The sequence below is a fragment of the Monodon monoceros genome, unplaced genomic scaffold, assembly GCF_005190385.1.
Source record: "Monodon monoceros isolate NGI ecotype Baffin Bay Population unplaced genomic scaffold, NGI_Narwhal_1 Super_Scaffold_10, whole genome shotgun sequence".
NCBI classification, from domain to species: domain Eukaryota; kingdom Metazoa; phylum Chordata; class Mammalia; order Artiodactyla; family Monodontidae; genus Monodon; species Monodon monoceros.
In genome coordinates this window covers 8,271,386-8,284,015 of record NW_021703766.1, presented here as the reverse complement: position 1 = coordinate 8,284,015, position 12,630 = coordinate 8,271,386, and the positions used below count along the sequence as shown (strand labels likewise).

The window sequence follows — 12,630 nt, the reverse complement described above, 5'->3', positions numbered from 1 at the left end:
AAGGAAGAAAGGAAGAAAGGAAGAAAGGAAGAAAGGAAGAAAGAAAGGAAGGAAGGAAGGAAGGAAGACAGGAAGACAGGAAGACAGGAAGAAAGGAAGGAAGGAAGAAAGAAAGAAATAAAGAAAGAAAGAGGAAGGAAGGAAGGAAAAGAAATGGCATGTGAAGTGGTCTGTGAACTTCTGTTGGGAAAAGTGGAAAACCAAGTGAAACAAAAACAAAAGGACAGTGATATGGAAAAATTCCAATGAACAGAATGTTTTCTACTATCCGGGTGTTTAACTGTAATAAAGCCATATTCTAGGTACAAATATGATGAGCTTATCTTTGAATTAAAACAACAACAGAAAGAAAACAAGGGCAGATATGAGGGTGGTTTTTTATACTCATATTTCTAAACCTCATAAAATATTAGTAGCTGAATCAGCTATAAAAATTAATAGCTCCAGATTCTATTGTGTTACTCTCTTCAATTTCATTTTATCACCATTCTTTTTTTTCCTTCCTCTCTTTCAGTCTTTGCCTTTCTATCTTCTTAAGGTGTTTGGGGTACCAGTGTTTATGAGCTTTATAAGTTTGATAAGATATGTAGGGTAGAATTTCTAACAAATAGGACAGAACAAAAGCCCGTCTGAATCCTTACATTCGATTTTCTGTGGTACAGTTAGATTGTGATAACAGATCAAGAAAACATTGTCAAAAAGGAAAGAAAAAACATTCTGGCCTTCATTACCGAGTTCGTTGCAAACTCACTTTTTCTTTCTTTCATCCTTTTTTTTTTTCTTTTTTAATAGCAAAACTGAAACTTCCAATTTCCTCAGGCCCCACCTGGCCTTTTAAAATGTTTTCAGGCCACTGTGAACACCAAACTCAATTCTGAATTTGCATTTACATAATATAATTTTTACCATCAATTAATCGATTGATTGCATTTAAATTCCTAAAAGTACAAATGAGTAACAACTACCCCCAGGTGCTGTAAAAAGTTAATTTCCAAACACAAAGGCCACTTTGACTTTCAAAAAGCCGAACTGAGTTTCCCATTTGAGTCAACACCCACACCCCACCCCCCTGGCCAAATTTTTCGGAGAGTTATTTCCTTCAAACAATGAAGGAAAACACCAGGGTTCTGAGGCCAGGAAGGTGAATTGAGTGACCTGTAGTGACCTGTCTCTGGAAGAGTCTACGTGTCCCACCTGGGTTCATCATGAATGCTACTGTGGCAGGGGATGCCTTTCTTGGATACAGAATGGCCATCCACGTACAGTCATAAAATGACTGGCCAGGTGACCCAGATGACCCAGCACCTGGATATTGGAATTAGGCTGGACACTCAAACAGTGAATCCAAGGCCAAATGTACGACAGGTGTTCAATAAATAAACAGAGCATCAGGATGAACCAGGCACGACAGTTTTTGGAATGAGAAGACCTGGGTTAGAGACCCTGTTCTACGATGAACATGCTGGTCGGCCCCGGGCAAGTAAGCCACCTAACTTCTTTCTAGACGATGTTGCCTATCTTCCAGACATTGTTGCCACGAGGTAGTGACGGACGTGGAAGCGCTTTGTGAAGCCGGGGGCGGATGGAGCAGTGGTTGTTGCTGCTATAGATACAGGTGTGTTAGGGAAATGTTTTCTGTCCTCTGTTTGCTGGGTTGGTTTGGATGTGAATGAATCAAGTAGACAAATGCTCCCGCATCAATTCGTCCTGAATTTAGCCTTTTAGGCATCCAATTGATTGTTTCAACCTTAGCTGTAGATAAATAGTAAATAATAGCTCAGTTATGGACTCTCAGGAGATACAACCCGGTTATTTATAATAACCAAAGTAACCAAGCTATTAGAAAGTGAATTAATTTAGGATCTGTAATAAGTGTCGGCTTGGGCCATGCCTGTTTCCTGCACTACTGTCATTCACATGTCTGTCTCCCTGACAAAACTGAACTCCTGGAAGACAGAGACCAGGACTCATCCATCCTGGGATAGCCTCCTTCGGTTCCCCCCACCCAAGCACCTAGCACTGGTCCTGGCTATAGTTGGTGCTCAATAAATGTTTGGTGAGTGAATGGACAAATGATGGGAGAAACATAAAACCAATGAGGTGGAATCTAATTCCACAGCCTGCAAATCAAAATCAGACTGCAAATGGAGGTCATTTTCACAGGGATATATCCCAGCGTCATGTGCAGTTAATCAGAACACAGCGATTTTTTTTCATAAGCATAAGACAGATTATATATTTTTTTCACATGGCCCTTAAATAGCATCCTCTTCAACTAATTTCAAAACCAAATGGGATGCTTGAAACACCAGGTCGAATGCTGATGTGGGTTGGCGTGTGCATAATTCACAAAGGCTGCATCTTCAGAGCCATGACAGTCAGGCGTGGCCAAAGAGTTAGTGGAATTGATGGTGTCCTCGTGGCTGTAAAATTGTCCCAAATTTTCCAGCAAATTGCTCTAGCCAGGGTGCCTTGAACTGGACAGCCCCAAACACAATTCTTCTCCACATGGACCCAACTTGAGACTATTGCTTAGGTTGGCAGAATGCACAGCAGAATGCGCATTAAAAGTTAGTCTATTTACCAGTTTCGCAACCCAATCAATTGACTCTGAGGGGAGTCTAATGTAGACCTGTGTATAACTCTGGCTTCCCTGTAATTCTTTGGTCCTGATTCAAATACAGGAATAATATTCTCCATGCAGTTGTAGTTTATTGAGTCAACACAGCCCCTAAGATTGTCCCATTTGGAGGGCTTTGGATATCCACAGTCCAGTGGATGTGTTCAGAGCACGCCTCTGGCCCCAGGCTGCCTGGGTGAAAATCTGAGCTCTACTACCTCCCAGCTGTGTGACCTTGGGCAAGTGACTTAGCCTCTCAGTGTCAGTATTGCTATCTATAAAATGGAGATGACATTATTAAAAGCACCTATCTCCAAGGATTGCTGTAAGGATTATATGAGCTGATGTGGAAGAAGTACATAGATAGAACATTCCCTAACACAGAGTGAACACTGCATAAGTGTTTGCTCTTAGAATCAGACTACACTGAAAGCCACATTTGTATAAAGCTACTGAACCTATATCTGCTTTTGGAAAACAAACCATAAAAACACTCTTCCACTCAATTGCTCTTAAATCTAAAATTGAGACCTTAATGCTGTTGAATACCTGCTGCAAAGCTGCTTCCCCAAATGACAAAAGCTGCTATTTCCCAGGGGATGTGTGAGGGCGTTTCACAGGACACGCAAAGCCACATGCAGGACATGTGTGTTTTTTCAAAGGCAGGAACGAACAAAATCTTACTGTGCATCTTGCAGCTAAAATTTTACTTGACAACTTGGAAAATGAATGACAAACAGCAACCACTTTTTATATATTAATATAAAATACATCCACAAAAGTGGATCTATTGTGGAATGACGTGAAAAATGCCATGAATTTTCAGGTTACAGGAGCTCTTGAAGAAAGAGCTTTTGAGTCTGGATTTCTGCTTTGAGTTTTTCCATGCATGGACCCTACACCTCAGCCCAACAGATGTCTTGGGAGTGCGGCCCCGAGATGCCAGGAGAGGAACCTGGCAAAGACTGCCTGGGTCAATGCTTCTCAAACTCAATGTGAATAACAGTTTTAAAAAAATTTTATATTTATTTCAGACTAATAATTATATAAACTACAACAAAAATGAATTATCTAAAAAAGAAATGAAGGAACGAAACATATACATTACAAGCCCCATTTTTAAAACTATTAGGTCAAGCAGACAAAATTACTGTCAAATTGCTATAAAATTTCCTAAATGTGGACTTTCTAACACTACACTTACCTGGTTGTGAACTGGTAAGAACTGTTTGAATTCCAGGCCATACTTAAATAGCTGCCCCAAGGGATTTGAGCCTTGCTGAGTGAGCAATGGAGCTCTGTATGGCCACGGAGTTCAGCCTTCTCACTAATTAATTTCATCCTTGTGCAAAATACCGAATCATGTTAAAGCAGCAATGAGCTTCCCTGACTCCCCGTTGGTGGCTCAGGCAGGGTGGGACCTGGACCACCCCCTCAGCAGGATGTACTAGGGTTCTCAGCATCCCCAAGATCCTTGCCTCAGTTTCATCAATTACTGGACCTGAGAGATACAACTTGCTAACATCTCTCTTTGAAGGTCAGAAGCCATCCGGAAATGAACAAGTACCAGGTGGTTAATTTTATGATTTGGGGAGTTCATTCCAGTACAGTGGATCTCGACCTTTCTGAGAATTCATTAGAAGCTGAAGCCTTTCCCACTAAAAAAAAAACCAGAGGCCCAGGCCCACACTCCTGTATGTAAGTAAAGGGGTTCAGTGATGGTCTGAGACCCACCCAGATGTTCCAGTGTACAAACCCCAACTTTAGGGTTAGTGTAGACTATTTAACTAAAATGGACATTGATAAACAGCCCTGCCAGGAGGTATTTCCACCTTCTCTGGATGCTTTTATTGCCATATTCACTGCTACACTTTCTCACTTCTCACCCCCTCTGGCCAGCCTGACTCTATTCCTGTCCTTGCAGCTCCACAGTGCGAGGGTCTCGGTCTCGCAGGCCTGGAAGGGGCATGATGTGATTAGCCCTGTCTGCTTTCTCATTGATTCTGGAAGCAAACCAGGCCTGCTCAGGACAACTTCTCCATGGTGGTGTAGCCCCTGAGACTGGCAGACAGGTGGGTCCCAGCCTTCCCTCATGAGGTAGCATCTTCCGCAGCTGACAACTCCGCCCAAGCTCAGAAGTTGTTTAATGATGGGCTTCAGGTGGGGGTTAGGTAAGAGATGGTATTACTAAGAGGAGGGCTCAGAGCTACAATTTCCAAATGCTTGGGAGGTACTTTGAAAGCCAAGAACCATTTCAGAAACAGTGATTTTTAAACCTTACCCACCTAGCCAGGATGTTTCAACTCAGGAGGCTGAGCTAAACACAGTCAAGTAGTTAGAACATCGACTTGGGCTGAGAGGTAGTATCCTAGACATTGATAGCTGCCTACCTAATATCTGATGCCCCATTTGTCTTTCCTAACTGTACCCCGATTTTGCTCAGATACAACACAATATGATAAAAACTTGTACTTGTCAGGCACCAAGACTGTCAAAGAGCCTGGCATTTATTGATCTGTTCAGTCCTCACAACCACCCAATGAAGTGGGCATATTATTATCTCTATCACACAGATCAGGAAACTGAGGCACAGAGAAATCAATAATATGCCCAAAGACATACAGCTAGTAAGTGGCACAGGCACGATTTGAATCCCAGCATTCTGACTCTGGAGTCCAAGCATGCTGTATTACCTTCATCCCATTCCCAGCTCTAGTGGTGGGTCTTGTCTAGTTTAAGCCAATCAGAGCATGGCATTTTCATGTTGATTGCTATTGGTCTGGTCGGACACGTGACCTGAGATGGACCAATCAGATGGAAGGAAGGACTGTAGCCTGCAACTGGGAACAAGGAAGTATGGTGCTCCCTACTGTTACATCCTTCAGGTAACTCATGCCAACGCTGGTGATAGCAGAGCAGAAAAATGATCCAAGGCCTTTTTGACATCACTGACCACCGAATCAACTGGTTCCGGAATCTGCCCTACTTCTGGACAATATGTGATATACAAAATAATGCATTTTCCTATTGCTTAATTCTAAAAACATTCAAAATGATATAGATGAATTTTAGAAATCCATCAGAGTGGGCCTTGACTGAAGGCCAGGATGAAAACTTCTGGGAGTTACAGAATACCAGATTAGGTTGAGGATGCCCTATTAGAGACTAACTCCCAAGTCTTTAGGGAGAGGTTATCTGTATGGCAGTTCTCAAGCCCATGGTTGGTACTTTCACTTATCATTACCTGGTATGTGTCTATGCATACGTATATGTATGTATGTGTGTGTGTGTGTGTGTGTGTGTGTTTAGATATGCACATGTGCATACATCTGATCACGCTCCTTAAAAGGCATGGTGGCAAAGATGGGAGTTGGGTAAATTACCTCTTGGATTCATTGGGCTTCTATTAGCAGTTCTAGTGAAGGTTGAATAACTTATCAAGAATCCTACAACTAGTAAATGTCAGAGCCATTTACACATGTAGGTATGTGTTTTCAAAGACCACAATTAGCCACTATACTTCCTTCTTAGATCAAGTTCCCCTGAAGCAGAGCCTGAGACAGGGTTAAGGCACATGATTTGTTGAAGGAGGGGGGGAACGAGGGAACAAGACAGGGCAAGAGAAAAAGCTAAGCAAGGATGTGGCTGCAGCTGGAGTCTAGTTCTAGCTTAATCCCAGTAGAAGCTCTGGAATAAGAATTGCACCAAAGAATTGGTCCAGCTGGGGGTGGACCCTTACCCCGAGGTACCCCTGTGTCAATCAGTAGGTCAATGGGCTGTCCCCTGGGCAGGGAGGAGTGCAGGGAAGATGGTGCAACCTTGGCAAGGGGGCTCCAGTTGGCTGAGAAGGGAACAGCTTTCAGCCCTTAGCAGTCAGCATAGCAGCTGGGGGACAGATGCAATGGCCTGGTAAGAGGATCTGGAAGGAGAACTGTCAAAATCTATAGGGAACTATATTCTATATCCTGTGATAAACCATAATGGAAAATAATATGGCAAAGAATGTATTTATATGTATGACTAAGTCACTTTGCTGTACAGCAGTAATTAATACAACATTGTAAATCAACTATACTTCAATAAAAAATAAATAAAAATTTAAAAAATCTACTATGGCTTCTATCCGTACATGCTAGTCTCTCAGTCTGGAAGGCCCTTTCCCAACTTTTCCACGCACACGCAAAGGCACACACATCTCCTCCATGACTCTTTATCTCCTCCTGTCCCTCAAGGAAATGGCCTGTATCTTATTTCTCTCAAATCAACATCCCATAACTGCACACAACCGCCATGTCCCTCCAGCACTCAGCAGATGCCTGGCACAGAGTAGAGGCTTCAATAAATGTTTGTGGGATGCATGAATGGAGAAATGAATGGATTTCATGAACCCACATGCTGCTAATTTGGAATTTGTGATACTTTGGAGACAGAATATTTATTGAGTAAAAGTTTGGAAAAAATACTCTAACTCGGGCTTTTACTGCTTATGTAGTTGATTACTGAGGAATGCAAGTTTCTAGACCTCCTTCCCCACCCCATTACTTTCCACGTTTTATAATACGCAGAATAATTATAACTTGAGAAACTGCGTTTCTTTTAAAGAAACAGCCAACCTCTGCTCTAATTAGACCTCTTGGTTAATTTGGAAGAATTTTCTTCACTCCTGGACCTCCCTCCCATCCCCTACTCCTTAAATCCAAACTAAGTTTCACAACACTTGGTGAATGAGAATTTCACTTTTAGTTCAGCTTCTATAGAATACCTGAGGATGGGGACTTCCCTGGTGGCACAGTGGTTAAGAATCTGCCTGCTTATGCTGGGGACACGGGTTCAATCCCTGGTCCGGGAAGATCCCACATGCCACGGAGCAACTAAGCCCGTGCGCCACAACTACTGAGCCTGCATGCCATAACTACTGAAGCCCACCTACCTACAGCCCATGCACCGCAAAGAAGAGTAGCCCCCACTCACCACAGCTAGAGAAAGCCTGCGTGCACCAACGAAGAACCAACACAGCCAAAAAAAAAAAAAAAAAAAGGATCATTAAAAAAAAAAATACCTGAGGATGAATGGTAGGACACAGATGATTCCAAAGTAAGTTGGTTCCCTCAGCAAAACGCAAGAACAAAAAATGATGCTAAAACTTGGTTATTGATTTAGCTTGTCTTCCATTTGATATCCAGACATTTAGGAAAGGGAGAGATGATGCAGCCATTCTGATGCTGCTTAAGTTTGAGAACCACTGGCCAGGTTGTTAGGGGTCGGGCAGACCTTGTCTGTATCCTCACCTGCAACTCGGCAGCCTATGAATCATCTCCCTAGCACTCACTCTCTCTGTTTGTAAAGTGTGGATACACTGGTGTTGCTGTGTGAGTTCATGAGTCTAATATATGTCCAGCTCTCAATACAGCTCTGGGTACAGACTGCCTTCTCCGTCATTCCTACATTATGGGCGGAAGAAAGAAAAACATGGGAGACCAGAATAAGTCCTAACATTTTCTCTGTGCTTGGCTCGGGAGGCCAGAATAAGGGAGTGAAAGGGGCAGTTCGGGATAACAGGGAAAGGTGAGGGCCTACGATCCAGGATACAGGGAGAAGGGAGAGATTCCTGGGAAGTTCTGAGGACCCAAGAAGTGTGTACTGAGCTAATGCTGGGTCCTTCACAGCGCTGGGGGCTGGAGATCAGAGGTGAACAAGATGGACATAGGTCCCCAGCTCTCCTCGGCGGGACTTTAGCAGGTGGGGTGGCAATTGTGTTTGCTAAAGCCAGCATCCCATACAGGATTACCATGGCAGGGGGCACCCAAGCCATTTCTTTGCAGAGAATAGATCTATAGGTTCCAATGAACAAACATCGAACAGAAGATTTCTGTGGGTGGAAGGGCGGGGCCGTGGGGTGGTCAGGCGCCCCTCACCTTAGCTTGCTGGGGGGTCAGAGTGACTTGTTAGGATAATGTTTCTCCTCCCTTCCTAGTAGTACCATGTGTGCTCCTCAACCTGAGTCCCCAGTTCTTCATTCCCAGCCTTTCCCCAAGCGCCTGACTCAGAGAATTCATTCCAAAATATGGAGGATATGTTGAAATTCGGGACATCACAGAAGGAACAATGAACAAAGAATAACGGTGATGATGACAATCGTAGTGGCTTCCGCCTGTCAAATGCCACTTCCTGTGTGCCGGGCTGTGCTTTTACATGCTGCATATTATTTCATTCTCATCACAACTCCAGGAGGTAAGCGGTATTGGTTTTTGTGTTTTTTTCCCCCATTTTACAGTTAAGAAAACAGAGAATTCAAGAGATTAAACAGCCTGCCCACAGAGCTGGTGAGTGACCCTTCCACACAAGCCCAAATTTACACCCGGGGAAACTGAGTCCAGGAAACCCAGGGCAGGGGTTTTTCTCAAGGCTTCACAGCTGCCAAGGACCAGCGTGAGGACTGAAGCCCTTAACATATGTACTTTCGTTTACAGCAAACCACAATGCAATAACAGTTTTGTGGCAGATGGTTAAAGCCCCTTCAAAAAAAAAAAAAAAAGAAAGAAAGAAAGAAAAGAAAAAGCAAAAGCTACTGGTAACATCGACTGAAAAGTCCTGGAATTTAAAATTTGTTTTAGACGATTTGCACAATCACCACAGCCGGGTTTATATAGAAAACGTATGGCACATGCTTTGATTGCCACAACTAATAAATCCACACAGCCCTCCCTCTTCCTCTGCAACAAAAATCCTTTTCTTCCTTGGCTGTTTAATATGCAAGGCAGATTGGAACATTAGCAGTGCAAAAGGGTAAATAATCTGGTAATTGATCTGGGATTTGTGGATTTTTACCTCAAATTTCTGTTTATGGTGGAAGGTCGTAAGCTATACAAACCTCTATTGATCAGAGTCCTTTGTTTAAACAGAACCTACTGTATTTATTTGTGCTGCTCCTCCAAAATCAAACAAAAGGGCACCGATGGCGCTAAACCTCGGCATGGCACCACGGCCATGTGGCCCGTTCACTTGGCGTACAGCTGTTTTCAATCTGCACAGTTTGTCTTTCATATCCATGTGAGATGGAGCAGCCTTCACTTAGCCTGGGAGACAGGCCAACCAGAGAAGATACATGCTTAACCCTTCCCAGACAATTTCCTGCTCTCTTCCTACACTGAGAAGCAATTCTTAAGAAGCAGGAAGTTTCCCTAGAGATGCAAGCAGGGCACAGGGTGTCCTGCCTGCAATCACCAATGCATCTGGAGAAAAAGGACCCCTTTCCCTCTGCTCCCATTGCCGCCCCCTCGCCTCGACTCTCCTACCCTTGCCAGCTCTTCACAGCTGCCTGCCCCTTGAGAGAGACTTGAGACGGAGCACGGCGTTCTCTGCCGGCTCTAGATGCTTCGGACTATCCTGCCTGGGGGCCGTCACACGAGTTACTAAGGGCAGGGTGGCCGGAGCCTGGGCTGGCAGAATGCAGGCAGGTGGCTATTAAGAGGGTCCCTTTCCTACAGTGGACCTAACTCTCTCCCACTTCTGTTTCCTTAAGGCCAAACTTAGCCCGAGTTTTCTTTTTTTTTTTTTGCGGTACGCGGGCCTCTCACTGTCGTGGCCTCTCCCGTTGCGGAGCACAGGCTCCGGACGCGCAGGCTCAGCAGCCATGGCTCACGGGCCCAGCCGCTCCATGGCATGTGGGATCTTCCCGGACCGGGGCACGAACCCGTGTCCCCTACATCGGCAGGCGGACTCTCAACCACTGCGCCACCAGGGAAGCCCCAGCCCGAGTTTTCTTAACCTTGGCACCATTGACATTTGGGGTGGAAAAATTCTTTGTTGGGGGAGGGGGCTGTCATATGCTTTGTGGAATGTTTAGCAGCACCCCTGCCCCAGGCTCTCCCCACCAGATGCCACTAGCAGCCTCCATCCCCAGTAATGACAACCAAAAATGTCCCCAGGTATTGCTTAGTGTCCTGGGCTGGAGGGTACAGGCTCCCCTGGTTGCAAAGTCCTGCCCTGGAGAGATTGTGTGCTAGGTTGTCAATGGCAGGGGCTCTGGAATAGGCAGTAGTTCTTAAACTCTTCTTGATCAACCATCTTCTCCTCTCCGGTCCTGCTTTCCTCATTAGCGAGGTGCCCACGAAAGGCCCTAACTTTCAGAGCTGTGCGGTGGACCCAGTGCCATGCGCTGTGGTCAACACCTCACCTTGGAGGGAAGGGTGCTTGAGGGAGGGGACCTGACAGCTGCCCAGAGAACGCGGAAGCCCAGGCAGCAGATGAGAAATCCACTCCAGTCAAACGCCATTGGGTTTTGAACGTTCTTTGCCAAGGGTGACAACTCTTGATTTTTGGAGGGAGCCTGTGGCTTGGCAAACAGGATCAGAGTGGATTGGCTTTTTTCTTCCACCCCTGGCTTCCCTGAGATACAGACATTGGCCTCCCCCTTCAGGGCTGGAGCTGGAGGCAGGCGGCTCGCCAATGCTTGGTAATTAATTGCTCTGAGTAGGTGAGTGTGTTAAATAAATTGAAGCCCTTCATGAAATAGGGTTATTCTCAGCTTGGCTATTACAGTTTCTTGCCTGTTAAATCTTTGGAAAATAATGTATCAGAACCTGGCTATAACATGAGTGGTTTCATCGCCAGACTGACTCAAGTTCAAATCTCAGCACAGACTCTTCCTAATTGTAGAATATTCTTGGGCAAAGTTGCTGTACTTTTCAGTGCCTGCCCCCAACCCTCATCGGTCAATGGATGACGGTACTGACCTCAAAATCTTGCTCTGAAATAAACAGGGTGCCGGACGTGAGGCTATCAGTGTGTGTGCGGTATATCCTCGACATAACCCCAAAACAGCTGCCAGTATTACTGTTATTATTTTACTATTATTATCAGTAAGGTTCTTTCCTGGGTGTCTACCTCTTACACAAATTCAAAACAGCATTAAGTCCCTGGGGGAGGGGAGATAAATCATCATGCACACACTACTATATATAAGATAGGTAACCAACAAGGACCTACTGTATGGCACAGGGAACTCTGCTCAGTATTCTGTAATATCCTCTATGAGAAAAGAATCTAAAAAAGAATGAATATATGTATACGTATAACTGAATCACTTTGCTGTACACCTGAAACTAACACAACATTGTAAATCAACTATACTCCAATAAAATTTTTAAAAATAACGTTAAGTCTATAACTCAAACATAAGTGTTTGGAGATGCTGAATGACAGGTCTTTGTGATATCCAGATAATTTTCTTCTCACTTTTCATTAGGATATTTTGTGTTACAGTTTCAGTTGTAATATTTAGGGAGGGGGGAGGAAAAAAAACTACTTCTCCGTCTTTGTCTGACTTCCCAAGCTGAGAAGGTGTTCCTAAATATGGCAAGGGCCATCTGTGTGAAACAGAGAGTAGGGTAGCAAACTGAGGCCAGGAACTTGATAGGCAGAACAAGCAAGCCCACATCCTGGGTGCAGCACGTCTCAGAGACCTTGATATAAGCACAGCGCTTTGCACCTTACAATGCAATCTCATCTATATTTTATTCATGTGTCCCCACCATTGGGAGGCCCGGAGACCTCTACCAAGGCACGCTTTTAGCGTGAAAGTGAGCCCTGGGGTTTTGACTCTGAGTTTGGTTCCCTCTCTAGCCTGTGTATCTGCCACCGTGAAAGTGGTCAAGCCTTACATCCCGGGAAGGGCATCCCTTGTCTATGGGGCCTTAAAACTATCCTAGAGGGTGTGAGAACAGGGCATAGTCAGCAACCGAGAGGATCTTATGGAGAAACGAGAAATAAAACCAGGAACCACAGACATTTATTCTCCCAGCTTTTGCTTCCAGCCTTTTTCTCCACTCTCCTCTTTTCCTGAGTTCCTTCTGGGGCCCCATTCCCTCCACCCACACACCACATTCCTTGTATTTTTCTTGAAGTTCATGTTTATCTACTGTCACTGAATGAAACGGTTTGCCTTTGGGCTATTTGTGCTAGGAAGCTGTCTCCCGAAATACGCATTTGGGGGACATACAAAATTATCT

The 12,630-nt window shown here is 44.6% G+C and overlaps 1 long non-coding RNA gene across 1 annotated transcript in view; it reads right to left on the bottom strand.

The window, feature by feature from the left end:
• Positions 1-12,630, bottom strand: part of LOC114902768 — a 221,835-nt gene that overhangs the window by 204,792 nt on the left and 4,413 nt on the right. The window lies entirely within an intron of this gene.